A 27,243-nucleotide genomic window follows, 5' to 3' on the forward strand; every position below is an offset into this window, starting at 1 on the left:
ATTATGTGTTACAGCTGGATTAGTCAACAGACGTGGTGGGCCTGGCTCAGCTCCTGGTACATGTCCGTTACGTTTATGGCGGGTCAATTAACTTCTCTACGGTAGGGGGCAGCATTTGGAATTTTGGATGAAAAGCATGCCCAAATTAAACTGCCGGCTACTCAGGCTCAGAAGATAGGATATGCATATAATTAGTAGATTTGGATAGAAAACACCCTAAAGCTTAAACTATTAAAATAATGTCTGTGAGTAAAACAGAACTGATTTGGCAGGCGAAAACCTGAGAAAAATCCATTCAGGAAGTAGGACTTTTTTGTTTGTAGTTTACTATTCAATGCCATTACAGGATCAGTTGACTTAAAACTCAAATTGCAGTTCCTATGCCTTCCACTATATGTCAACAGTCTTTCGAATTTGTTTCAGGCTTGTTTTCTGAAAATTTTGGGAGTAAGAGCAGTCTGAATTAGTGGACCCTGCCGTGTCCCAGAGCTTTATCATGTGCGTGACTAGAGTGCCTTTTCTTGTTTACCTTTTATATTGACCACGTTATTGTCCGGTTGAAATACTATTGATTATTTAGGCAAAAAACAACCTGAGGATTGAATATAAACATTGTTTGACATGTTTCTATTAACTTATCGGATACCATTTTGATTTTTTGTCTGCCTGTTGTGACTGCGTTTGAGCCTGTGGATTACTGAAGAAACGTGTGAACAAAACTGAGGTTTTCGGATATAAAGAGAGACTTTATCGAACAAAAGGAACATCTTCTGAGTGCAAACATATGAAGATCATCAAAGATATGTGATTAATTTTATCTCTATTTCTGACTTGTGTAACTCTTCTACTTGGCTGGTTACTGTTTGTAATGATTTGTCTGCTGGGCTATGTTCTCAAATAATTGTAAGGTATGCTTTCGCTGTAAAGCATTTTTTTATTCTGACACCGTGGTTTGATTCACAAGAAGTTCATCTTTAAACAAATGTAAAATAGTAAATTTTCAATTTTTTTTATAATGAGATTTCTGCATTTGAATTTGGCGCTCTGCAATCTCATTGGATGTTGGCCAGGTGGGACGCTAGCGTCAATATGTGTTCTTATCTGTACTGGTGGCACAAAAGCCATGACAGGGAGACATATTCGAGCAGTTGCTCCCGACGCCATTTGGGCACACTGCAGGATCCACCAAGAGGCTCTTGCGGCCAAGGGAATGCCTGACAGCTTGAAAGACGTTTTTGGACACTACAGTGAAAATGGTTAAAGCAAGGGCCCCTGAACTCTTGTATATTTTCTGCATTATGCAATGATATGGGCAGTGACCATGTAACACTTTTACAACATACAGAAGTGTGATGGATGTCAAGGGACAAAGTATTGAGAAATTGTTTTGAATTGAGAGACGAGCTTAAAACCTTTCTGGTGCATACATCAGAAAAAAGCTTTTCTTGTTAGCTCAGCTGCTGTGTCAGATTTCAAAAATGCTTTACAGCAAAAGCACACCATGCGATTATCTGGGGACATCGCCCCGCATACAAAAGCATTGAAATAATTTTTGAACCAGAAAGGTGCGCCACGAAAGTCAGAAATAGCGATACAATGAATGCCTTAACTTTGAAGATCTTCTTCTGTTGGCACTTCAAAAGGTCCCAGCTACATCACAAATGGTCCTTTTGTTCGATAAAGTCCTTTATATCCCCCAAAACACAGCTTAGCTTGCACACTTCATTCAATAATCCACCAGTTTCCCTCCTTCAAAATGCATACAAAATGACTCCCAAAAGTTACCAATAAACTTCTCCAAACAAGTCAAACAACGTTTATAATCAAACCTCTGATACCCTAATACGTAACTAAATGATACAATTTAAGACGGAAAATTGTTATTGTCTTTACCGGAGATAAACAACAGAGAACATGCTCTCATCCACACGCATGAAAACACTACAGCCAAGATGGGAGCCACTTCGAAAAACTACAAATTCTAGGTCATTTTTACAAAAACTCTTTCTGAACACTTGACATCTGGTGGAAGCCCTAGGAACTGCAATCTGGGAGGTTTTCACCTCATATTAAAAATGACAGCCATTGGAAACAGTTCTAGGCTGAACATTTTTCTTTTATGGAGGGTTTGTCCTCAGGTTTTCACCTGCCATATCAGTTCTGTTATACTCACAGACATTATTTTAACCTCTTGAGTGTAGGGGGCAGTATTTTGATGTTTGGATGAAAAACGTATCCATATGAAACTGCCTATTTCTCAGGCCCAGAATCTAGAATATGCATATAATTGTCAGATTAGGATAGAAAGCACTCTAAACTTTCCAAAACTGTCCAAATAATGTCTGTGAGTATAGCAGAACTGATATTGCAGGCGAAAACCTGAGAAAAATCCAACCTGGAAGTGCTGTTTTTCCTGAAAGCTCTCTGTTCCATTGCATGCCTTCCCTCCATTTAAAGGGATATTAAGCTTCCACATGGTGTGAACAGTCTCTAGACTTTTATTCTGCAAAATGAGCGAGAAAGATTACATTGCGCCATTGGATGGCTGGGTGCCAGCAGAGTTTTGCATGCGTGAGCAGCTTGGAGCAGACATTTTCTCACTCCTATTGAAAAAGCTACGGTCCGGTTGAAATATTATCAATAATTTATTGTAAAAACAACCCGAGGATTGATTATAAAAAACGTTTGACATGTTTCTACGAACTTTACAGATACTATTTGTAATTTTCGTCTGTCCCATCTTGACCGCTCGAGCCTGTGGATTTCTGAACATAACCCGCCAACCAAATGGAGGTTTTTGGATTTAAAAATAATCTTTATGGAACAAAAGGAACATTTATTGTGTAACTGGGAGTCTCGCGAGTGCAAACATCCGAAGATCATCAAAGGTAAATGATTCATTTTATTGCTTTCGTGACCAATCTACTTTGCTGCTAGCTGTTTGTAATGTTTTGTCTGCTGAGAGAGATGTCCTAACATAAACCCTTGGATAGCTTTCGCCTAAAAGCTTTTTTGAAATCTGACACGCCAGCTGGATGAACAACAAGCTAAGCTGTGTTTTGCTATATTGCACTTGTGATTTCATGAAAATTAGGCGCTCTGCAATTCAGTGGATGTTGATGAAAATGATCCCGCTAACGGGATGGGTGCGCCAAGAAGTTAACAGTGTTAGAAATGTTAGTGTTTTCTATCCAAATCTACCAATTATATGCATATCCTAGATTCTGGGCCTGAGTAACAGGCAGTTTACTTTGGGCACACTTTTCATCCAGACGTCAAAATACTTCCCTCTAGCCAAAGAGGTTAAAGTTTTCTTTACTGATAATTTTCACTTGTCTGACCGCTTCCATGATGATGAGTTTCTCACATGACTGGCCTATCTGGGTGATGTTTTTTCTTGCCTGAATGATATGAATCTAGGATTACAAGGACTCTGGGCAACTATATTCAATGTGCAGGACAAAATTGAGGCTATGATTAAGAAGTTGGCGCTATTTTCTGTCTGAATTAAAAGGACAACACAGGTCTTTCCGTCATTGTATGATTTTTGGTGTGAAAATGAACTCAAGCTTAAGGACAATGTCAATTGTAATATAGATAAGCACCTGAGTGAGCTGGGTGCATAATTACGCAGGTACTTTCGCGAAACGGACGACACAAACAACTGAATTCGTTATCCTGTTCATGCCATGCTTCCAGTCCACATACAGATATCTGCAGAGAGCCTCATCAAAATTGCAACAAACGGTTCTGTGAAAATTGAATGTAATCAGAGGCCACTGCCAGATTTCTAGATAGGGCTGCGATCAGAGTTTCTTGCCTTGGCAAATCGCGCTGTTAAGACTGATGCTCTTTGCAACCACGTACCTATGTGAGTGGATTCTCGGCCCTCATTAGCATGAAAACTAAATACAGTCACAGACTGTTTGGAAAATGTTTTAAGACAGACTCTCTCCAATACAACCCAACATTGCGGAGTTATGTGCATCCTTTCAAGCACACCCTTCTCATTAACATGTGGTGAGTCATTCACATTTTTGATGAACTAATAATATTTATATGTAAGATGGTTAAATAAAAAGCAACATTATTGATTATTATATTATTATTTGTGCCCTGGTCCTATAAGAGCTCTTTGTCACTTCCCACGAGCAAGGTTGTGACACAAACTCACACTCATTCTTATGTTTAATAAATGTATCGTAGAGTGTGTGTGTGGCAAGCTTACAATGATGGGAAAAAAACATTTGAGAGTACACTGACCCTGGTGCTAGAGAGGGTACGCAGCAGGAGGTTAAATGTTTGAAGGGGTACGGGACTATAAAAAGTTTGGGAGCCACTGCTCTAGAGCAAAGTGAGTTTCTCTCCTGTGGTTAAGAGGAAAGGTGTGCTGCAGCACTGTTGATTTCCCTGATCTGTACATACCTTTGTCACTGTGGAACATGCTAAGAGTCATACTGTGGTATTGATTCAATCTGATCCAAGAATAGCTCTCTCCACAGCAAGAGAAATGTCAGTAGGCTTTTGCCACTTTCATAGAAGGGGGGTGAAAGTGCCTATGTTTATTCATTCAAGGAATCCGGGAGACACAGGATATTTGGATGAAAGTCTAACATAAAACTAGACCCTTTAGTCTTCAAAATTATTGCGATGCCAAAAATGTGATTCACACTTATTGGTGGTGTTGGATCTGTTCTAATGTGATAGGAACGCAGTGTAACAATGCCACCTCAATCAGTGAGAGTGACTGATTATTTCTAGGAAGAAAAAAAACTGTCATGCAAAGTTTACGAACCACTTTTTTTAATGAAAGCAAATATGTCTTGTGTTCATGTCACGAGATCACTTTTGATTTGCAAATGCCATTAACAGAAAATGAACTTTTCAGATCTGCTTGTCTCCATGCAGGACTCCCAGCATATAACGATTGGCCTGATGCCATTTAAAGATGCTTCTGCAATCAGACTTGTTCTGACGCATTAACTTGTCACCAACACATAAACGCTGTCACCCACCTACTATCTAGCAGTTAGGGGGTATCAACATGCCTCAGTAAAGGATACTGCTACCATTTCTCCAGCGCTTTGCAGGTGCTATTTGCAAGGGTTAAAGTGGAAACAATACAGGCCTAAGGGCAAGCTCTACTGCAAGATGAAACTAGGCCAACACAGTCGTCACTGAGATGGCAGTAACCCGTGGGAATGCCTGTCCAAAAACCAGGCAGGCGAGAGAGCAATGCTCGCATTAAGTCATTGTTCCACCCTACTCTGCACGTTGCCAGCCGCCTCCTCCGGGAGAGCGTGACAGCGCAGCACGCCGCTTCCGCTTAATGGCATCTCCTCTTGAGTTTGTCTTTTATTTCTAAAATGCACATAGACAGGCCTCAGGCCGTGTATCTTGAAAAGTGAAGGCATTGGCGGGAACATTAGGCACAGGGGGCCTGGGGAGTTGTTGTGTGTGTGTGCATGTGTGTAGCAGCAAATTTAAAGAGCTACTGGAGTTTGTGGGACAGGGGCATTGGGGGGGTAAAGTATGTGTTTGAGAAATGCATAATGTATGGGTTGTGGTAATTACGGAGTCTGAGAGAGCCGAATCTCAGTCATGGAAGAGCACAGCATAGGTTCTCTACTGAAATACAGACACATTCACACAGTTGGGAAAATCATTAACAATGGACTGTTCCACACAGTGACAGCAAGGTATATCCAAAAACACACAGTGTGAACCTCCTAAATGTAAGCCACCATTACATTATTGATGGATGCCTCGTGTCAGTTAGGGCATAACAGGCTGACTACACCACTTGCGTCGCATGTGCGAGCGTTGCAAAATACATTTTCAAATCTATATTTTATATCATTGCACCCACACTGCTAAAATAAAAGTCTGTTCTATTTGTGACGGAGATTGCGCTGCAAGTCCTGCCTCTCCCATCTCCTCATTCGTCTATAGAAGCAGGTACCCACGTGCCATCTCCTCATTGGTTATACCCACGTGGGTGACTGAAAGACGAGAAGGAGGAGAGATGACTAGAAAATATTCAGTTGACCGTTTTATGTGTGGATTAGTTGTCGGAGTAGAGGACCTTGTGAATATCAGGTAAAATAACAACCCAATGTTTATATTCCAGGACAAATTAGCTAGCAACAGCAAGCTTGCTAAATAGGACAAATTTGCTAGCAAGTGCAAGTTAGCTAGCTAAAGTGCCATACATGTTTAATGCTTTTCGACCTGTCCCCAAATTAATGTAATTGGTTCAGAGTTTGTTTTGATATTTTAACCTGTGTGTTGTGATCGCGTTTGGTGTGGGGGGACAAAATACATTTATACGCGAGCACAGCCGGTTTGGGTTCCGGGTAAAGCTTACCCTATTATTACCCAAAATCTAGCATTGTTTTACTGTTCTGAATTATTCAATACCAGTACAACCATGAATGAAGTGCCTAAGCAAAATGGCAGACAAATCAGTTGACAGGTCAGGTGGTTGACAGCTAACCATATCAAGGAAATGGATGCAGTTTCTAGAAGCTGGGCGATTTGGCATCCCCTTTGACCTTTTTAAACGTGTTGGCTGGAGTTTTACTGTTCTCTACTGCCAGGGAAGGAGAATTGTGACAGGTCGAGTGGGACTCTGGCAAATAGTATATATAGTTTCATAACATTGCCTTTTGGATGGTAAACTCAAAATAACATTACTGATATGGAACAATGTCAAAGAAAGTTAGACTGTTAACAATACAGCCAAATGGATGCACAGCGATGGGATTGGTACGCCAAACAATTAATTGCATGGCAGCCATTAGCCCTTGGAAAACGGAAAGAAAACGATGCACTCTGCTGCTCATGCTCTCAGATTATTTTATTTATAACAACGTTTCGACCCTTTGATCTTCAACAGGCATCCATATCTCAGGTGTGGGTGGAAGGTCCTATATATAGGAGCAGTACTCATTGACATCTCTTCCTGAAACAGGAGGTAAAAATATGTATATTAGCCCTTCTCATTCCATGTCCGCTTTAATTAGCTGAGGGCAGATGGACCGACACTTTGATGCTGAAAGCTCTTTCTAAATATTGATGCACCCGGTTCTTGATACGGGTTTGGATACATTTGGACCTTATCTTTCATATCAGTGAGAAATAATTGTCCAAAAATAAAAGGTTAAATTACTCAATCAGACTGACAGCGTCATTGCATCATTATGTATTCACATTTTTTACTGGATATGTAAAGTTCAGCATTCACCTTTTGCTACTATTTTTGTCAAGTCAACGCATACAATTTGATGCCTACGTTGGATATACCACACAGAACACTGCCTTTGCAATGCAAGACTGCAAAGCAAACACAGCGTTCCATTGGAAATTAATGTTATTACCAATGTGCTATCGTGACAATGATTATTGAGAGACCTCTTAATAACTAAACTAAATATTCACTGTTGCTATCGAAGTCATGCCAAAGGGTAGGTTTAAAGTCATATACTATTTAGGCCTATGTATCATTCGTAAAGTCATCAACAGCTGTTGTTTCAATTCAACCCAGGGTTCAACAAAAAAACATTTTTTATTTTACCTGGGAAGTCAGATAACAACAAATTCTTATTTACAATGATGGCCTAGGTACAGTGGGTTAACTAGCTTGTTCAGAGGCAGAAAAACAGATTTTTACCTTGGCAGCTCGGGATTTGATCTAGCAACATTTCAGTTAATGGCCCAATGCTCTAACCACTAGGCTACCTGCCACGTAATGTTCTAAGATGTCTCCATCTCAAACAAAATGCTAAAGAATAGAACCAAATCAAATCAAACTTTATTTAATGTGCATTCTAAGTTTGATTAGATTTAGTCCTATTCTTTAACTTATATTTTTGGTTGAGATGGAATGTGAATCCAAACATCCAATATACTTGCAGGGAAGCTGCTCAACAACTACATCATATCAGTCATCCAACAGACTCCCATTCAGAATGACACACGGAAGCATCCAGGGTCAATACCCTTCTCAAGGGCACGTTGATAGATCTCCCACTAGGCCAAAAAACGTGAACCCGAACCCTCCAAGATCCCACCACAGTTCCCCAATAGCGGTCCCTCAACCATTCGAGACCCCTCCCACAGTCACCCCCAAGAATAAAAAATACAATTCATTACATTCCTCACCCCAAATAACCCCCCAATTCATCAACAACTAAGAAAATAAGAAAAGAGAAAAAAGACAAATAGCAAACAATAAAAAAAACATTTAACAAAATAAAATAAAAACAAAAGGACATCAAGGACAACTAAAATCATAACAGCAATGCCAACCATATGCATGTCTGGCAGTATTACATGTACTGTATGTTAGCACAGGTGAAAACTGTTGTCCTGATTAAAGAAGAAATACAACTGGCCTTCTTTAGACTAGTTGAGTATCTAGAGCATCAGCATTTGTGGGTTCGATTACAGGCTCAAAATGTCCATAAAAAATAACTTTCTTCTGAAACTTATGAAGGCTATTCCATGCGAGAAATTGCCAAGAAACTGAAGATCCCATACAACGCTGTGTACTACTCCCTTCATAGAACAGCGCAAATTGGCTTTAACCAGAATAGAAAGAGGAGTGGGAGGCCCTGGTGCACAACTGAGCAAGAGGACAAGTACATTAGTGTCTAGTTTGAGAAACAGACGCCTCACAAGTCCTCAACTGTCAAAACACCAGTCTCAACGTCAACAGTGAAGAGGCGACGCTGGCCTGGTCAGCAAACCAGGCCAAAGACCCCTCAGACACACCAATACGTCCACAAGAATGGAATGGTCTACCGTATCAAAAGCTTTGGCCAAATCAATAAAAATAGCAGCACAACATTGCTTAGAATCAAAGGCAATGGTGACATCATTGAGGACCTTTAAGGTTGCAGTGACATAACTTGAGTGGAAACCAGATTGCATACCAGAGAGAATACTATAGACATCACGAAAGCCAGTCAGTTGATTATTGACAAGTTTTTCCAACATTTTTGATAAACAGGGTAAAATATAAATAGGCCTATAACAATTAGGATCAGCTCTTTAAATAAAGTATGAACTGTGGCTGCCTTCCAAGCAATGGGAACCTCCCCAGCATGGAGAGACAGGCTTGGCGATAAGAAGGGCAGCAACCTTAAAACCTGTTAAGGCTAGGGCAGAATACTGCCCCCGTTGGTGAAATGCGTGCCCATAGTAAACAGAAAAAAAATCTGTAAAAAATTGCTAATATATGCATATAATAAATATTATTGAATAGAAAACACTCTAAAGCTTCTAAAACCGTTTAAATTATGTCTGTAAGTAAAGCAGAACTCTCAGGGCACTCATTCTCCCAAACTTGTCATCCAAAAAGTTGGCCCAACTTTGACGTCATCGCCCCCACCCTTCCCAAGCACCTACGGTCCTGGGAACACTTCCTATGCCTTCAGCGCGGTGTCCGCTTTCAATGGGGCTTCTCATTGTGTGAATTGCGCGCTCACGAGATTAATGACGTACCGAATCCTTTCGGTCGCGCGAGATCTCACGCGCATTCTGCGCCTGTGGTGTCTTTCTTTCAAGATTGATTAAACGATGCGTGTGTTTCTCTTTGTCCTGAGAATTGCGGTGAAGCTATATAGCATGCTAACGCTGTGTTCTGAACCAAGTTTGACAAGTTTAGTCGACACATAATATGTAATTTCGACGTTTTGGTGCGAACTAACTTAACTTTTTGGCTGCATTTCAACCGAAATATGTCGTGTTTGATAACCGAAAGACACAGACTTCAAAACTAAAGCTGTTTTTGGTAAGTATAAACCCTTCCAGGTCTTCTGATGGAAGAACAGCAAAGGTAAGGGAACATTTATGTGTTAAATTTGGGTTTCTGTGGAGGAGCCAAAATGCTAATTCCTGAGCGCCGACTCACATTATAGCCTAGTGAACGAAATCTGTAAAGTTAAAAATAAATGTAACACAGCTGTTTTATTAAGAAGAAGTGTATCTTTCTAAGTATATGTAGAACATGTATATTTAGTCAACGTTTATGATGTGTATTTCTGTTATCTGGCAGAGTTACCATAATTTCTCCAGGCATTGTTGTAGCATTTTTTAGCCATGACCTTCTATGTAAACCGTGATTTATGGATATAAATAGCATATTATTGAAAAAAACATAAATGTACTGTATAACATGTCCTATTCCTGTCATCTGATGAAGACTTTCAAAAGGTTAGTGAATTATTTTACTTTTAATCCTGCTTTTGTGATTGCATCTATTGTTCTACAAAATGGCTATGTAAATTAGCCTATCTTTGGTGGTGGTTTGACATAAATATGTGCTATGTTTTCGCCGTAAAACATTTTAGAAATCTGACTTGGTGGCTAGATGAACAAGGTGTTTATCTTTCATTTGAGCTATTGGACTTGTTAATGTGTGGAGGTTAAATATTTCTAAGAATATGTTTTGCGTTCTGTGTGCTACTGTGTCAGTTGAGCAGTGGGGGGAGGTGCCCTAGCGGGACGTGTGGTGCCAAGTAGTTTTAAAGAAGAAAGGGTCTAAACCATCTGACCCAGATTATTTTTGGGGGTCAAGTTTCAAGACCTCCTTTAGCACCTCTGACTCAGTGACTGCTGGCAGGGAGAATTTATGTTGCGGGGCAGGGGAAAAGAGAGAGAAGCGCCAGGGATAGTCCCACCCATTAGAATGGGTGGGAGATGAAGAAATGTTGGACGGGCAAGGAGGCATGGCTGAGTCAGACAGGAATCCTGACTTAATTAAATGTTGATTAAAGTGCTCAGCCATGTGCTTCCTGTCAGTGACAACCATATCATCATCTTTAAGGAACATGGGCAGCTGTGAGGAGGAGGGTTTATTCTCCAGGTCTTTAACTGTTTTCCAGAACTTCTTGGGGTTAAAGTAACTAACTTTGGCCTTCCGGATAGCCTGAGTGCACTTATTTCAAATTTTCCTGAATGAGAGCCAGTCAGCCTGAGTATGCGTGTACCAAGCCTTTCGCCAAATTCTATTCTGGAGGTGTAGTAATTCTGCAAGATCATGGTCGAACCAGGGGCTGAACCTGTTTTTAATTCTAATTTTCTTTATGGGAGCTTTTCTGTTAACAATACCACTGGAAATATCAAAAAAAGAAGGTCCAAGCTTCTTCGACAGAGGGGATCAAGCTGATTCTTCTATACCATTTCACAGAGGCCAGTTCATGAAGGATGGCTTGTTCATTAAGGTTTTTAGCAAGCGTCTATGACAAATCAGGTCAGGTCATTTCACTGAGCAGCCATTTCGAACACAGGCTGTAAATCAGTGATCACTAAGGTCATTGCAGAAAACACTAGACTGATACCTATCAGGATTATTTGTGAGGAGAACATCAGGAAGAGTAGCCTTTTCTGGGTGTTTGGAGTCATACCTTGTGGGACTGGTAATAATCTGAGAAAGATTTAGGGAGTCCCATTGCTTTAGGACTTGGTCAGGTTGTTTAAGCATGACCCAGTTTAGGTCACCTAGCAGAACAAATTCAGACTTAGTGTAAGGGGCCAGGAGATATCTTAGGGCAGGTAGGGTACAGGCCGGTGCTGATGGAGTACGATAGCACCCAACAACAGTTAAAAAATAGCTATTTCATAGTTAAAACCAGCAAATCAAATTGTTTGGGGACAGACTTGATGGAGACAACAGAGCACTGTAAAGATTGCCACTACCCCACCTTTGGAAGATCTGTATTGCCAAAAAAATTGGGCAAGACAGAATTGGGGCTAGCAACTGTCGATTGGCCAGGGTGTACATGCACATTTCCAGATATCATCAACAGTAATACAATCAAGGCATATCATAGGACAGGGAGAGCTCTGCAGTGCCGATTTTTGCCATCATATTGTACAGCAACTTCATCAGGTGACATAAATACAAATCCGGCGAGAGGTGCTTAGAATGGGATGGGAGGCCAAAAGTCCATGTAACCAATAGAGAGTCAAAGTCCCGAGTGTGGGAACAAACAGTCTGTCCCATGGTTGGGTAAAGGAAGTAGTCAACAAAGCATGCAGGAGTCATTAGACAAATAGCAAAATTATATATAATAACGACTTGGGGCTAGCCATTGTAAGTTCAGAGTCAATCGACCCAACAGTGCCTGTGTGCTGGAGGCAAGTGAAAGCTCAGGAAAGATGAGGGGGGAGGAGTGTGGTGGGGTACCTGTACCAGACAGGTGGACATAACCAGGGCAGACGATGAACAGATCGCCAGGTGGAATTCAAGCAGCAGTGCAGCAGGCAACGGGAGTAGGTGTCACACCCACTAGGGAGGAGCTTTTTTTTCTGGAGACAGATTTCTTGTAGAAAATGCCAGTCTCTGAACAGTAGGAAGGGACTTCAAGGCCTCCGGGTTTGGATGGGATAGTCTGCCATTTGTTGGGCTCAAAGGCTTCAACACCTCTCACTTCACACATCAGTACTACAGTGCCCTGCAAAAGTATTCATCCCCCATGGTGTTTCTCCTCTTTTTTTGCATTACAACCTGTAATTTAACTTCTCTAGGGGCCGCATTCAGAATTTTGGATGAAAAGCATGCCCAAATTAAACTGCCTGCTACTCGGGCCCAGAAGATATGATATGCATATAACTGGTAGATTTGGATAGACTCAAATTGCAGTTCCTATGCCTTCCACTAGATGTCAAGTCTTTAGAAATAGTTTCAGGCTTGTATTCTGATAAATGAGGGAGTAAGACCAGTCTGACTGAGTGGACCCTGCCGTGTCAGAGCTTTTTCATGCGCAATTAGGCTAAAAACAACATGAGGCTTGAATATAAACATCGTTTAACATGTTTCTATGAACTTTACAGATACAATTTGGATTTTTTTGTCTGCCTGTTTTGACTGCGTTTGAGCCTGTGGATTACTGAAGAAAACTGAGGTTTTTGGATATAAAGAGACTTTATCGAACAAAAGGAACATTTATTCAGTAAATTAATGTCTTCTGAGTGCAACCATATGAAGATCATCAAAAGTAAGAGATTCATTTTATCTCTATTTCTGACTTATGTAACTCTTCTACTTCGCTGGTTACTGTTTATAATGATTTGTCTGCTGGGTTATGTTCTCAAATAATCGTAAGGTATGCTTTTGCCGTAAAGCATTTTCTAAATCTGACACCGTGGTTGGTTTCATAAGAAGTTAATCTTTAAACCTATTTAAAATATATTTTGTTTTCTGAATTTTTATAATGTGTATTTCTGTATTTGAATTTGGCGCTCTGCAATCTCACTGGATGTTAACCCTGGACATACACAAAATAGTACAAATTGGCAAACTGCTCAAGGATAAACTGCTCCAGCTTCTTCAAGTTGGATTGTTTCCGCTGGTGTACAGAGATCTTTAAGTCATACCAAAGATTCTCAATTGTAAGGGAATAACCCCCTGAAATGTACAAAATGGCAATCCAAGTCAACATCCAAAAGCAACATTTTGTAAAAATGATTTCTTTCTCAAACTTATCACCCCTTAAAAAAGTGCTTTCTGGACCGTTTTTCGAAACTCTTTCGATTTTTTTTTGTCAATTACACATGTGTAAGAACTGTATGAATATACTTTTGTCCAATTTTATTATCATAATTTCTTTATTTATTTTACATGCGCATAAGAAATATGTTTTGTCCATTTGCAATATGATTTCATAGGAAGTCAAAAGTCAAAAGTCAAAAATGTCAACATTTTGTAAAAAACTCCACACACCCTTAAAGTGCTTTCTGGACCGTTTTTCAAAATTATTTCGATTTTTGTGTCAATTACACATGTATAAGAACTGTATCAACATACTTTAGTCATATTTTATTATCATTTTCATTTTTTTACTTGTGCATAAGGCATATGTTTTGTCCATTTGCAATATGATTTTATAGGAAGTCAAAAGTCGAAAATGTGAACTTAAAAAAAATAAAAACGTATCACCCTCGTAAAAAAGTGCTTTCTGGACCGTTTTTCGAAATTGTTTTGATTTTATGTCAATTCATCATGTGTAAGAACTGTATGAATATACTTTTGTAAAATTTTATTATCATTTTTTTTAACTTGTGCATAAGGAATATGATTTGTCCATTTGCAATATGATTTCATAGGAAGTCAAAAGTCACTTTTTTTGGGGCCAGATGCCATAAGAAATTTGACATGCTCAAAAATCCTTCAGAAATGCAAAATTGACTGGCCTGGTGAACTCGGGATGGCCGGGCAGTGATCGTTGTTCCTTTCCATCACTCGTTGTGTTGATTTCATCATGTCCATTTGGTGATGTTTTTTCACTATAGAATCATATTGCAAATGCACGTGCATTGTTGTGCAACTGGTAACCCAAAAATAAAAATATGGTTGTAAATGCATTTACCGGGACTCCTATTGTACATGCCCGCTATGGGAGTACCCTACTACGGCCCTCTATCCATGGGGGCCGTCCTGAGTGCTTTATGGACTGTTTAAAATAGGCACCTGGTAACCCAAAAAAAAAAATATGGTGATTTCATTATGTCCATTTGTTTATGTTTTCTTACTTTTGCAAAGTCACCGTGCATTTGCAATATGGTTCAATGGGCAGGTACCATCACGAATTTGTCATGATATAAAAATCCTGCAGGAATGTGAAATTGACTGGCCCAATGAACTCGGGATGGCTGGGCAGTGATTCTGGTTCATCTCAATCGCTCGTTAGGGTTGATTTCAGAATGTCCATTTGGTGATGTTTTTTCACTATAGAATCATATTGCAAATGCACGTGCATTGTTGTGCAACTGGTAACCCCCCCCAAAAAATATGGCGATTTCATTATGTCCATTTGTTTATGTTTTCTTACTTTTGCAAAGTCACTGTGCATTTGCAATATGGTTCAATGGGCAGGTACCATCACGAATTTGTCATGCTATAACAATCCTGCAGGAATGTGAAATTGACTGGCCTGATGAACTCGGGATGGCTGGGCAGTGATTCTGGTTCATCTCAATGGCTCATTAGGGTTGATTTCAGAATGTCACTTTGGTGATGGTACCTCACTGTTTAAACATATTGCAAATGGACAAGAGTCCATCAGTCAATTAGATATCATTCTGACACCAAACTTATACAAACTGACACCAAACCCACTTTTTCCAACTCGTTTAGTAGCCAACTATTTCATACTTCAGAGCTGGCCCAAAATTCACAACGCCTTCGGTTCAAACCATAAAAAAAACATAAAACACGTAGTTACGTTCTAGCTGCGGGTCCATTTCTTATGTTATGTGTTGGCCTAGCTGAGGCGACCCCGAATCCCAAGTTTTGGCCATTTGGTGTCTGAGCAAAACCCTAATTGGTGCTGAAAATCCACTTTTTTCCATGACTTGCTACGGGGTCCTTGAATGAGCTATCGGACAGAAACATTGGGGTCCGTCTCTATGGGCCGAGCCGGTTTCAATGCACCTAGTCTTGCGTCTCTGAGAATTTTCTAAATGTTGTCATTGTTGTAATGGTCAAAATTAATTGAAGTCATTGCAAATGTACGAGGCTGTTTCTCGGTCCGAGAACCTTCTAGAGCCACGTAACTCACCACGCACTATCGACCGGAGGTCTAGAACAGGTTTCTAAAGTTTCGGAATTCTAGGTCTGACGGTTCTTTTTTAGCTCGAACAAAGCTAACTATTGCAGCCACTGTCTGTCTCTACACACCCCAATTGATTTAGATTTAGTTTTCCTTTGAAATTTTATGGGAAAAATCACTGATTTACAGTTCATGGGGGTTGCCTAATCACATATGAAGTTTTGGAAAGATCTGACTTTTTTAACCCCTCAAAACAGCCCTTGAGACACCAATTATGGCACTTCCGGTTGGCACAGGAAGCTAGCTATAAGTCAACACACATCCTCATTGGCGTATGCTTTTACAGAATCCTGAGTTGTAAGTCTTTACGTTAAGAACTGACTGATTTACACTGGTTGAATGCACTATTTCTATCAAACTGCAGGCAGGGTATTTTAGGGGGATTTTAACCACTTCCGGTTGCTCCAGGAAGCTTAGAATCGACACAGGTAGACCTCATAGTGGCTTGATGGACTGTTACCGAAGACAGGTTCATACGGCATTCATAACCCATATAGGCTTCAGGTTGAATTTAGAGGTGCAGGCAATGTATTCCTATGGGGAGAGAAGTCAATGCAAACACCTTCTTTTAACTGTTAAGGGTTAATGCCACACGGTCAAGGTTATGCTTGCACGGATCGGGAGGACCTTAGGAACGTACCTGAGGTCGAATTGTGTTTCTCACCCTAACGGTTCACTCACTGTCACCCAAAAGCAAATGACATTGTGGGGCAGGCTTCATTTTGGGCCCACTTTTCTAATGGTCGCTGCGCTTAGACCGAGCGAGCTACGGTCAAGCGGGATATCTCGTTGAACTTGGCACGGCCTAGGGATTATGGTAATGGCATTGCCTGCTCTCTGTGTCTTTAAGCACCGTACTTTGTCACTCCATCCTCTGTGTGTGTGTGAGAGCTTTTCTTTGACATCTGTTGGGAGAAATGACTGACTTACAGTTTATGGGGGTTGCCTAATCACACATATTAAGTTTTGAAAAGATCTGACCTTTTTAACCCTTGGAAACTGCCACTGTGACACCATTTAAGGCACTTCCGGTTGGCACAGGAAGCTATAAATAAACTCATATCCTGATTGGGGTATGCCTTTACAGAATCCTGAGTTTTAAGTCTTTACGTTAAGAACTGAGTTATTTACGGAGGGTTTAGTGAGTGTGTGTTATTTCAGAATATCACAGAAATCTCGCAGAGCTCCGCAGCACACTTTAAAAAGATTTGTATGAACACCCTGCAACTGGATCTGTAACTCTTGAAAAAAAACACCTATCTTTGAACATCACCAATCTGTCATTGTACGATTTCTCTTAAATGACGATAGATAAATGGCTGGTTCTTTTTTTATTGACACCGGAGGCTCCTTGAGTTTGACGTGAAGTGGAAAAATAATTTCTCTATTTTCATTTTGGACCTTTAATCCCAGAGAAATGGCCATAACTCAAAAACCGTTGAGGCCTAGACGCCATCTTGTTCAGGGCCAACTGCCCATTATGCCAAACCTACGCTCACCGAGTTTCGGCTTCGAAATATTTTCAGTTTTTGAGATAAGGCCCCGTCGTGATTCGTGATGTTTTGTCCAATAGCAATATGATTGCTTATGCCCTCTTGTGGGATTTTCCGGGACAGCGGAAAAATGACAAATTTTATTATTTTATAAAACGGAAACCGAATGTCCGACAAAGTTCATTTGATGACTTCCCGGTAGGTCTGGCCCTACCGCACGGCCCGACGCCGACCGCGAATTTTACAAACGTTTTCGGACGTCTAGTAAGGGACCGTACATTTCCAATATGGACTTTCTCACTAACCGTACACGAAATGTCAAAATGTTCCCTTAAGGTATGGAAGGCCTCCCGGGTGGGGCAGTGGTTAAGGGCACGAACCCAGTCTGGTGGCACAGCTCTGTTGAAACCGGCCGCGACCGGGAGGTCCATGGGGCAACACACAATTGGCCTAGCGTCGTCCGGGTTAGTGAGGGCTTGGCCGGTAGGGATATTCTTGTCTCATCGCGCACCAGCGACACCGGTGTTGGGCCAGGCGCAGTGAGCGCTAACCAAGGTTTCCAGGTGCACGGTGTTTCCTCCGACACATTGGTGCGGCTGGCTTCCGGGTTGGATGCTGTTCGACCTTCATCTCTCCCGAGCCCGTACAGGAGTTGTAGCGATGAGACAAAATAGTAGCTACTAAAACAATTGGATACCACGAAATTGGGGTGAAAAAGGGCTAAAAATAAAAAAATTAAAAAGATTCTCAATTTGATTGAGGTTTGGGCTTTGACTAGGCCATTCCAAGACATTGAAATGTTTTCCCTTAAACCACTCAAGTGTTGGAAAGCCTGCAATATCAGTGACTCTTATTGACTCTTATTTTGAAACCCCTGTGTTCCAAAGCAGCCCTATTGCTCATTGAAAGGGATATCAACCAGATACCTTTTTCTATGGCTTCCCTAAGGTGTCTACAGCCACTAGACATAGTTTCAGGCTTTTATTTTGAAAAATGAGCGTGAACGACAACATTGCGTCAGTGGTCAGGTGGTGGCTCTCAGAGTGATTTGTGCGAAATAGACAAAGGCGGCCATTGTTCCTCTCGCTCCTAGTGAAAAGTAAATTGTCCCGGTTTATATATTATCTAATAGATATTTGAAAAACACATTGAGGATTGATTATAAGAAACGTTTGCCATGTTTCTGTCGATTATTATGGATCAAATTTTGAGTTCTTTTCGGCGTTGTCGTGACCGCAATTTCCGGTGGATTTCTCTGGCCTAGCCAGTCTCCAGACCTGAACCCAATAGAACATCTTTGGAGGGAGCTGAAAGTCTGTATTGCCCAGCGACAGCCCCGAAACCTGAAGGATCTGGAGATGGTCTGTATGGAGGTGTGGGCCAAAATCCCTGCTGCAGTGTTTGCAAACACCTGGTCAAGAACTACAGGAAACATATGATCTCTGTAGTTGCAAACAAAGGTTTCTGTACCAAATATTAAGTTCTGCTTTTCTGATGTATCAAATACTTACAGTATGTCATGCAATAAAATGCAAATTAATTACTTAAAAATCATACAATGTGATTTTCTGGATTTTGGTTTTAGATTCCGTCTCTCACAGTTGAAGTGTACCTATGATACAATTTACAGACCTCTCCATGCTTTGTAAGTAGGAAAACCTGCAAAATCGGCAGTGTATCAAATACTTGTTCTCCCTACTGTAAATGCAAATATTTCAATGATTTTACTGAGTTACAGGTCATATAAGTCAATTGAAATAAATTCCTTAGGCCTGAATCTACAGATTTCACATGACTGGACAGGGGTGCAGCCATGGGTGGGCCTGAGAGGACATAGGCCCACCCACTGGGAAGCCAGGCCCAGCCAATCAGAAAGTTTTTCCCCACAAAAGGAAATTATCCTCAATTTCATCAGCTGTCCGGTTGGCTGGTCTCAGACAATCCCACAGGTAAAGAAGCCGGATGTAGAGTTCCTGGGCTGGTGTGGTTACAGGTGGTCTGAGGTTGTGAGGTCAGTTGGACGTACTGCCAAATTCTCTAAAATGATGTTGGAGGCGGCTTATGGTAGAGAAATGTATGTTAAATTATCTGGCAACTGTTCTGATGGATAATCCTGCACCTGTGTAATGATCATGCTGTATAATCAGTTTATTGATATGCCACACCTGTTAGGTGGATGGATTATCTTGGCAAATGAGAAAATCGCTAATAGGGATATAAACTAATTTGTGCACAACATTTAAGAGGAATAAGCTTTGTGTTCTTAAGGAACATTTCTCAAATCTTTTATTTCAGACCCCTCAACTTTTTCCACATTTTGTTATGTTACAGCTGTCATGACTGGCCTTTGAGGATCAGCTCTACAGAGATATCTTTCCCTCCCGCAGAGAGGGAGAAGTATGGAGGTGGAGGGTTTTATGACCTCATGCCCATTGTAAATCGTAAGGCAGCAGACCAACTCCTTTCTGGTATCTACTGTGAGAGATCGGAATGGCTGTGTGCCTAAAGAGTTTACAGCCCCAAACTAAAACATCAAATAAATGGACTTTGGGACAATATATTTGATCAGCCAAATGGGTGGGAATAATGGATGGAATATGAAAATGAATGTCTATTTTACAGTTGTATGAAAAAGTTTGGGCACCCCTCTGAGGCTGCATAATAATTTACTCTGTTGTCACAGAAAATGATCACAGTGGCATGCATTTTCTAATAATCTGAGTACTGGGGTATTGTCCAGTCAAATATTTTTAGTGTAGCAATATTAGGTTGTATGAAAATAAATCAGATGTGAAAAATAGGCTATGCAAAATGTGGGCACCCTTGTCATTCTGTTGATTTGAATACCTGTAACTACTTAGCACTGATTAATTGGAACACGCAATTGGTTTGGTGAGCTCATTAAGCCTTGAACTTCATAGACAAGTGCATCCAATCATGAGAAAAGGTATTTAAGGTGGCCAATTGCAAGTTGTTGGTCTCTTTGACTCTCCTCTGAAAAGTGGCAACATGGGGGCCTTAAAACAACTCTCAAATGAGAGCAAAGATTGTTCAACATTACAGTTTAGAGGAAGGCTACAAAGGCTACAAAAAGCTTTCGCAGAGATTTAAGCTGTCAGTGTCCACTGTGAGGAACATAGTGAGGAAATGGAAGACCACCGGCACAGTTCTTGTTAAGGCCAGAAGTGGCAGGCCAAGTAAAATATCGGAGGCAAAGGCGAAGGATGGTGACAATGGTCAAAAACAGCCCACAGACAACCTCCAAAGACCTACAACATCATCTTGCTGCAGATGGCTTCACTGTGCATCGTTCAACAATTCAGTGCACTTTGCACAAGGTGAAACTGTATGGGAGAGTGATGTGGAAGAAGCCTTTTCTGCACACACGCCACAAACGGAGTTGCTTGAGGTATGCAAACGCACATTTGGACAAGCCAGCTTCATTTAGGAATAAGGTGCTGTGGACTGATGAAACACAGATTGAGTTATTTGGTCATAACAAGGGACGTTATGCATGGCGGCAAAAGAACACAGCGTTCCAAGAAAAACACTTGCTACCCACAGTAAAATTTGGTGGAGGTTCCATCATGCCGTGGGGCTGTGTGGCCAGTGCCAGTACTGGGAATCTTGTTAAAGTTGAGAGTCGCATGGATTCCATTCAATATCAGCAGATTCTTGGGAATAATGTTAAAGAATCAGTCACAAAGTTGAAGTTACGCCGGGGCTGGATATTTCAATAAGACAACGACCCAAAACACTGCTCAAAATCTACCCGGGCATTTATGCAGAAGAACAAGTACAATGTTCTGGAATGGCCATCCCAGTCTCCAGACCTGAATATCATTGAGAATCTGTGGGATGATTTCAAGCGGGCTGTCCATGCTCGGCAACCATCAAACCTAACTCAACTGGAGATGTTTTGTAAGGTGGAATGGTCCAAAATACCTTCATCCAGAATCCAGACACTTATTAGAGACTATGGGAAGCATCTAGGGGCTGTTATTTTAGCAAAAGGAGGCTCGACTAAATTATATATATATATATATTTCACCTTTATTTAACCAGGTAGGCTAGTTGAGAACAAGTTCTCATTTGCAACTGCGACCTGGCCAAGATACAACATACAACAACACAGACTTACATGGAATAAACAAAACATACAGTCAATAATACAGTAGAAAAGAGAAAACAAAAAGTCTATATACAGTGAGTGCAAATGAGGGAGTTAAGACAAATAGGCCATGGTGGCGAAGTAATTACAATATACCAATTAAACACTAGAATGGTAGATGTGCAGAAGATGAATGTGGAAGTAGAGATACTGTGGTGCAAAGCAAGATAAATACATAAATACAGTATGGGAATGAGGTAGTTGGATGCGCTGCTTACAGATGGCCTATGTTCAGGTGCAGTGATCTGTGAGCTGCTCTGACAGCTGGTGCATAAAGCTAATGTGGGAGATATGTGTCTCCAGCCTCAGTGTTTCTTGCAGATCGTTCCAGTCATTGGCAGCAGAGAACTGGAAGGAAAGGCGACCAAAGGAGGAATTGGCTTTGGGGGTGACCAGTGAGATATACCTTCTGGAGCGTGTGCTACGAGTGGGTGCTGCTATGATGACCAGTGAGCTGAGATAAGGCTGGGCTTTACCTATCAGGGACTTGTAGATAACCTGTAGCCAGTGGGTTTGGTGATGAGTATGAAGCGAGGGCCAACCAACAAAGAGCGTACAGGTCACGGTGGTGGGTAGTGTATGGGGCTTTGGTGACAAAACGTATAGCACTGTGATAGACTGTATCCATTTTGTTGAATAGAAAGTTGGGGGCTATTTTATAAATGACATCGCCGAAGTCGAGGATCTGTAGAATGGTCAGTTTTACAAGGGTATGTTTGGCAGCATGAGTGAAGGCTGCTTTGTTGCGAAATAGGAAGCCAATTCTAGATGTCATTTTGGATTGGAGATGCTTAATGTGAGTCTGGAAGGAGAGCTTACAGTTTAACCAGACACCTAGGTATTTGTAGTTGTCCACATATTCTAAGTCAGAGCCGTCCAGAGTAGTGATGCTGGAAGGGCGAGCAGGTGCAGGCAATGATCGATTGAATAGCATGCATTTAGTTTTACTTGCATTTAAGAGCAGTTGGAGGCCACGGAAGGATAGTTCTATGGCATTTAAGCTCGTCTGGAGATTAGTATCCAAAGAGTGGCCAGAAGTATACAGAATGGCGTCATCTGCGTAGAGGTGGATCAGAGAATCACCAGCAGCAAGAGCGACATCATTGCTGTGTACAGAGAAGAGAGTCGGCCCGAGAATTGAACCCTGTGGCACCCCCATAGACTGACAGAGGTCCGGACAACAGGCCCTCCGATTTGACACACTGAACTCTATCAGAGTGGTGGTGAACCAGGCGAGGGAATCATTTGAGAAACCAAGTCTGTCGAGTCTGCCAATAAGAATGAGGTGATTGACAGAGTCGAAAGCCTTGGCCAGGTCGATAAATACGGCTAAACAGTAATGTCTCTTATCGATGGCGGTTATGATGTTGTTTAGGACCTTGAGCGTGGCTGAGGTGCACCCACGACCAGCTCTGAAACCAGGTTGCATAGCAGAGAAGGTACGGTGGGATTCGAAATGGTTGATAATCTGTTTGTTAACTTGTCATTCGAAGACCTTAGAAAGACAGGGTAGAATAGATATAGGTCTGTAGCAGTTTGGGTCTAGAGTATCACCTCCTTTGAAGAGGATGATGACCGCGGCAGCTTTCCAATCTTTGGGAATCTCAGACAATACAAAAGAGAGGTTGAACAGGCTAGTAATAGGGGTTGCAACAATTATAAAACATGTGAGTTGAATATTAACATGTTAGACTAGAGGACCACGCACTGCAAACGAGTTCCACAAGTAGTCAGGAACCTCTTAACAATCATTGCTACAATTGAGTACTATTTCTCAGAAGGTGAATTCAAGAAAGGACCACTCGGTTATTCTCTTCAAGTCATCGGTTGTCTACAGTGCTTTCATTCCCAAGCTGGGAGTATCGACACGGATGATTAGCCTCCTCAGAAGACCACTCTCACAGAACGAGTGCAAGGAAACAGACAACTAAGAGAAAGGACATTGTGACATCTTGTGGATAATCAAAGACTTACACCTGAGAACGAAGGAGATGGCCATGAAAGAACAAGGCGTTGGTCGAACCTATCCCACTAAGTTGAACTCGGCCCGCGAAGAGATACCCAACGGAGACCTTCAACACGTAAATACATACATTACAATTCTTACCCATAAGAGCAGCAGTTTGGGGCAAGGTGTTAGGGCTAAACTTAGCATAGTTTACAAATGTATCCAAGTGTTGCTTTTATTCTCTTGCTCTCTCTCTCGCTATAAATCTCCATCTTCTGTAACACGTGTCATATTGCCTTCTAATCAATAACCTAGACTGTGCGTGTGTGTCTTATTTTATAATTTAATTTGTTCTTAAATGAATAAATCATCTCAATTTGTGTGGTACGGCATGATTAGTGAGATTGTGGTTTGTGTAGATTTAAAGGACTATGCAACGTCCAGAATGAATGAGGAAATGATAGACTGCTATGAATAGAGGGAAATGGTAACTCATTAAACACATTTTCTGCCCCTGCCACACCCTCTACTCATCTTGTGTCTCCCTAACCTGCTGCCACTCCCCCAGTGCTCTCTCCCTCTCTGTGTGTGGGTGTATCTGATCATGTGAGTGGAGACAGGTGTGCTGGAGTCAGAGCAAATCCCCACCAGCTGCAACCTGTTCCATAATCAAGACCTCCACATTTACTCAGCCCTGCCAATTCCACGCTGCCAGATCGTAGCCTGTGCTCAGTCAGTCTGCAATTCAAACCATTTTTTCCTGCATAGATCTTGTTACCTGTGGTGCCAGTTTTCCCTAGCCTGACGCTGCTTTTCTCACCGCTAAAGTTCCGTCCGCTCTGACTCTGGTCCCTGTCGCCAGTCCCTCATCTCGTCAGTCCTGCTTCCCTGCCCTGGACCCCGGCTCTACTGCTTCCTTGTATTCCGCTTCGGACCTGCTTACCCTGCCCCTACTCCCCTTGCCGCAGTCTCAGTTCCTGGTTCCCTGCTACCGGCCCGAGCTCCCCCTGGCCTGCACCCCATCTCCCCCCGCTTTCAATAAATACCTTGGTTACCTTATCCCTGTCTCCTCGTCTGAGTTTGCACTTGGGTTCACCTGCTCCACCCCACATAACACTTTTCTTGTGGTGCCCCAGGTTACTAATGAGTTGATTGTTATATTATTAATTTAATCACGTAATGATCAAACAGTTAATTATTCGATAAATAGCATGTTATCATATTAATGATTGCAATGTCTCTACACACAATACACATTAATGTTCAGGCTTTTAGATTTTTTTGGAAATGCATTAAAAATAAAAACAGATACCTTGTTTTCAAAAGTATTCAGACCGTTTGCTATGAAACTCAAAATTGAGCTCAGGTGCATCCTGTTTCCATTGATCATCCTTGAGATGATTCTACAACTTGATGGAGTCCATCTGTCATAAATTCAATTGATTGGATATGATTTGGAATCGCACGCACCCATCTATATAAGGTCCCACAATTGGAAGTGCATGTCAGAGTAAAAACCAAGCCATGAGGTAGAAGGAATTGTACTTAGAGCTCCAAGGCAGCATTGTATCAAGAAACAGAAGGGTACCAAAAACCATCTGCACCATTGAAAGTCCACAAGAACAAAGTGGGGTCCATCATTCCTAAATAGAAGAAGTTTGGAACCACCAAGACTCTTCCTAAAGCTGGCTGCCCTGCAAAGCTGAGCAATCAGGGGAGAAGGGCCTTGGTCAGGGAGGTGACCAAGAACCCGATGGTCACTGACAGAGCTCTAGAGTTCCTCTGTGGAGATGGGCGAACCGTTGAGAAGGACAACCATCTCTGCAGCACGCCACCAAACAGGCATTTATGGAAGAGTGTCCAGACGCAAGCTACTCCTCAGTAAACTGCATATGACAGCCCACTTGGAGTTTGCCAACAGGCACCTAAAGACTCTGACCATGACAAACAAGATTCTCTGGTCTGGTGAAACCAAGATTGAACTCTTTGGCATGAATGCTAACCGTCATGTCTGGAAGAAACCTGGCACCATCCCTACGGTTAGGCATGGTGGTGGCAGCATCATGCTGTTGGGATGTTTTTCAGCAACAGGACCTGGGAGACAAGTCAGGATCGAGGCAAAGATTACCTGAGCAAAGTACACAGAGATCCTTGATGAAAACCTGCTCCAGAGTGCTCAGGACCTTAGACTGGGGCGAAGGTTCACCTTTCAACAGGACAACGACCCTTAGCAAACAGCCAAGACAACGCAGGACAAGTCTCTGAATATCCTTGAGTGGCCCAACCAGAGCCTGAACTTGAAACCGATCTAACATCTCTGGAGAGACGTGAAAACAGATTTTCACTTATAATTTACTCTATCACAATTCTAGTGGGTCAGAAGTTTACATGCACTAAGTTGACTGTGCCTTTAAACGGCTTGGAAAATTCCAGAAAATGTCATGGCTTTATAAGCTTCTGATAGGCTAATTGACATAATTTGAGTCAATAGGAGGTGTACCTGTGGATGTATTTCAAGGCCTATCTTCAAACTCAGTGCCTTTTTGCTTGACATGTTCGGAAAATCAAACAAAATCATCCAAGACCTCAAAAAACTCATTGTAGACCTAGACAAGTCTGGTTCATCCTTGGGAGCAATTTCTAAAGGCCTGAAGATACCACGTTCATCTGTACAAACAATAGTAAGCAAGTATAAACACCATGGGACCACCAACTGTCATACCGCTCAGGAAGGAGACGCATTCTGTCTCCTAGAGATGAACGTACTTTGGTCCGAAAAGTGCAAACAATCCCAGAACAATAGCAAAGGACCTTGTGAAGATGCTGGAGGAAACGGGTACAAAAGTATCTATATTCACAGTAAAACGAGTCCTATATCGACAGAACCTGAAAGGCCACTGAGCAAGGAAGAAGACACTGCTCCAAAGCCGCCATAAAAAAGCCAGACTACGGTTTGCAACTGCACATGGCGACAAAGAACATACTTTTTGGAGAAATGTCCTCTGGTCTGATGAAACAAAAATAGAACTGTTTGACCATCGTTATGTTTGGAGGAAGAAGAGAGAGGCTTGCAAGCCAAAGAACACCATCCCAATCGTGAAGCAAAGGGGTGACAGCATCATGTTTTGGGGGTGCTTTGCTGCAGGAGGGACTGATGCACTTCACAATATAGATGTCATCATGAGCGTGGAAAATTACGTGGATATATTGAAGTAACATCTCTAGACATCAGTGAGGAAGTCAAAGCTTAGTCGCAAATGACCCCAAGAATACTTCCAAAGTTGTGGCGAAATGGCTTAAGGATAACATAGTCAAGGTATTGGAGTGGACATCTCACAGCCCTGACCTCAATCGTATAGACAATTTGTAGGAAGAACTGAAAAAGTGTGTGCGAGCAAGGAGGCCAACAAACCTGACTGAAGTTACACCAGCTCTGTCAGGAAGAATGGGATACAATTCACTCAATTTATTGTGGGAAGCTTGTTTAAGACTATCCGAAACGTTTGACCCAAGTTAAACAATTTAAAAGCAATGCTACCAAATACTAATTGAGTGTATGTAAACTTCTGACCCACTGGTCGAACCTTCAGCTCCCTCCACAGATGTTCTATGGGATTAAGGTCTGGAGACTGGCTAGGCCACTCCAGGACCTTAATGTGCTTCTTCTTGAGCCACTCCTTTGTTGACTTGGCCATGTGCTTTGGGTCATTGTCATGCTGGAATACCCATCCACGACCCATTTTCAATGCCCTGGCTGAGGGAAGGAGGTTCTCACCCAAGATTTGACGGTACATGGCCCTGTCCATCGTCCCTTTGATGCGGTGAAGTTGTCCTGTCCCCTCAGCAGAAAAACACCCTCAAAGAATAATGTTTCCACCTCCATGTTTGACGGTGGAGATGGTGTTCTAAAGGTCATAGGCAGCAGATGTTTTGCAGAGGGGTCAAATACTTATTTCCCTCATTAAAATGCAAATAAATGTATAACATTTTTGACATGCTTTTTCCTGGATTTTG

The sequence above is a fragment of the Oncorhynchus kisutch genome, linkage group LG2 (assembly GCF_002021735.2).
Source record: "Oncorhynchus kisutch isolate 150728-3 linkage group LG2, Okis_V2, whole genome shotgun sequence".
Lineage (NCBI taxonomy): Eukaryota > Metazoa > Chordata > Actinopteri > Salmoniformes > Salmonidae > Oncorhynchus > Oncorhynchus kisutch.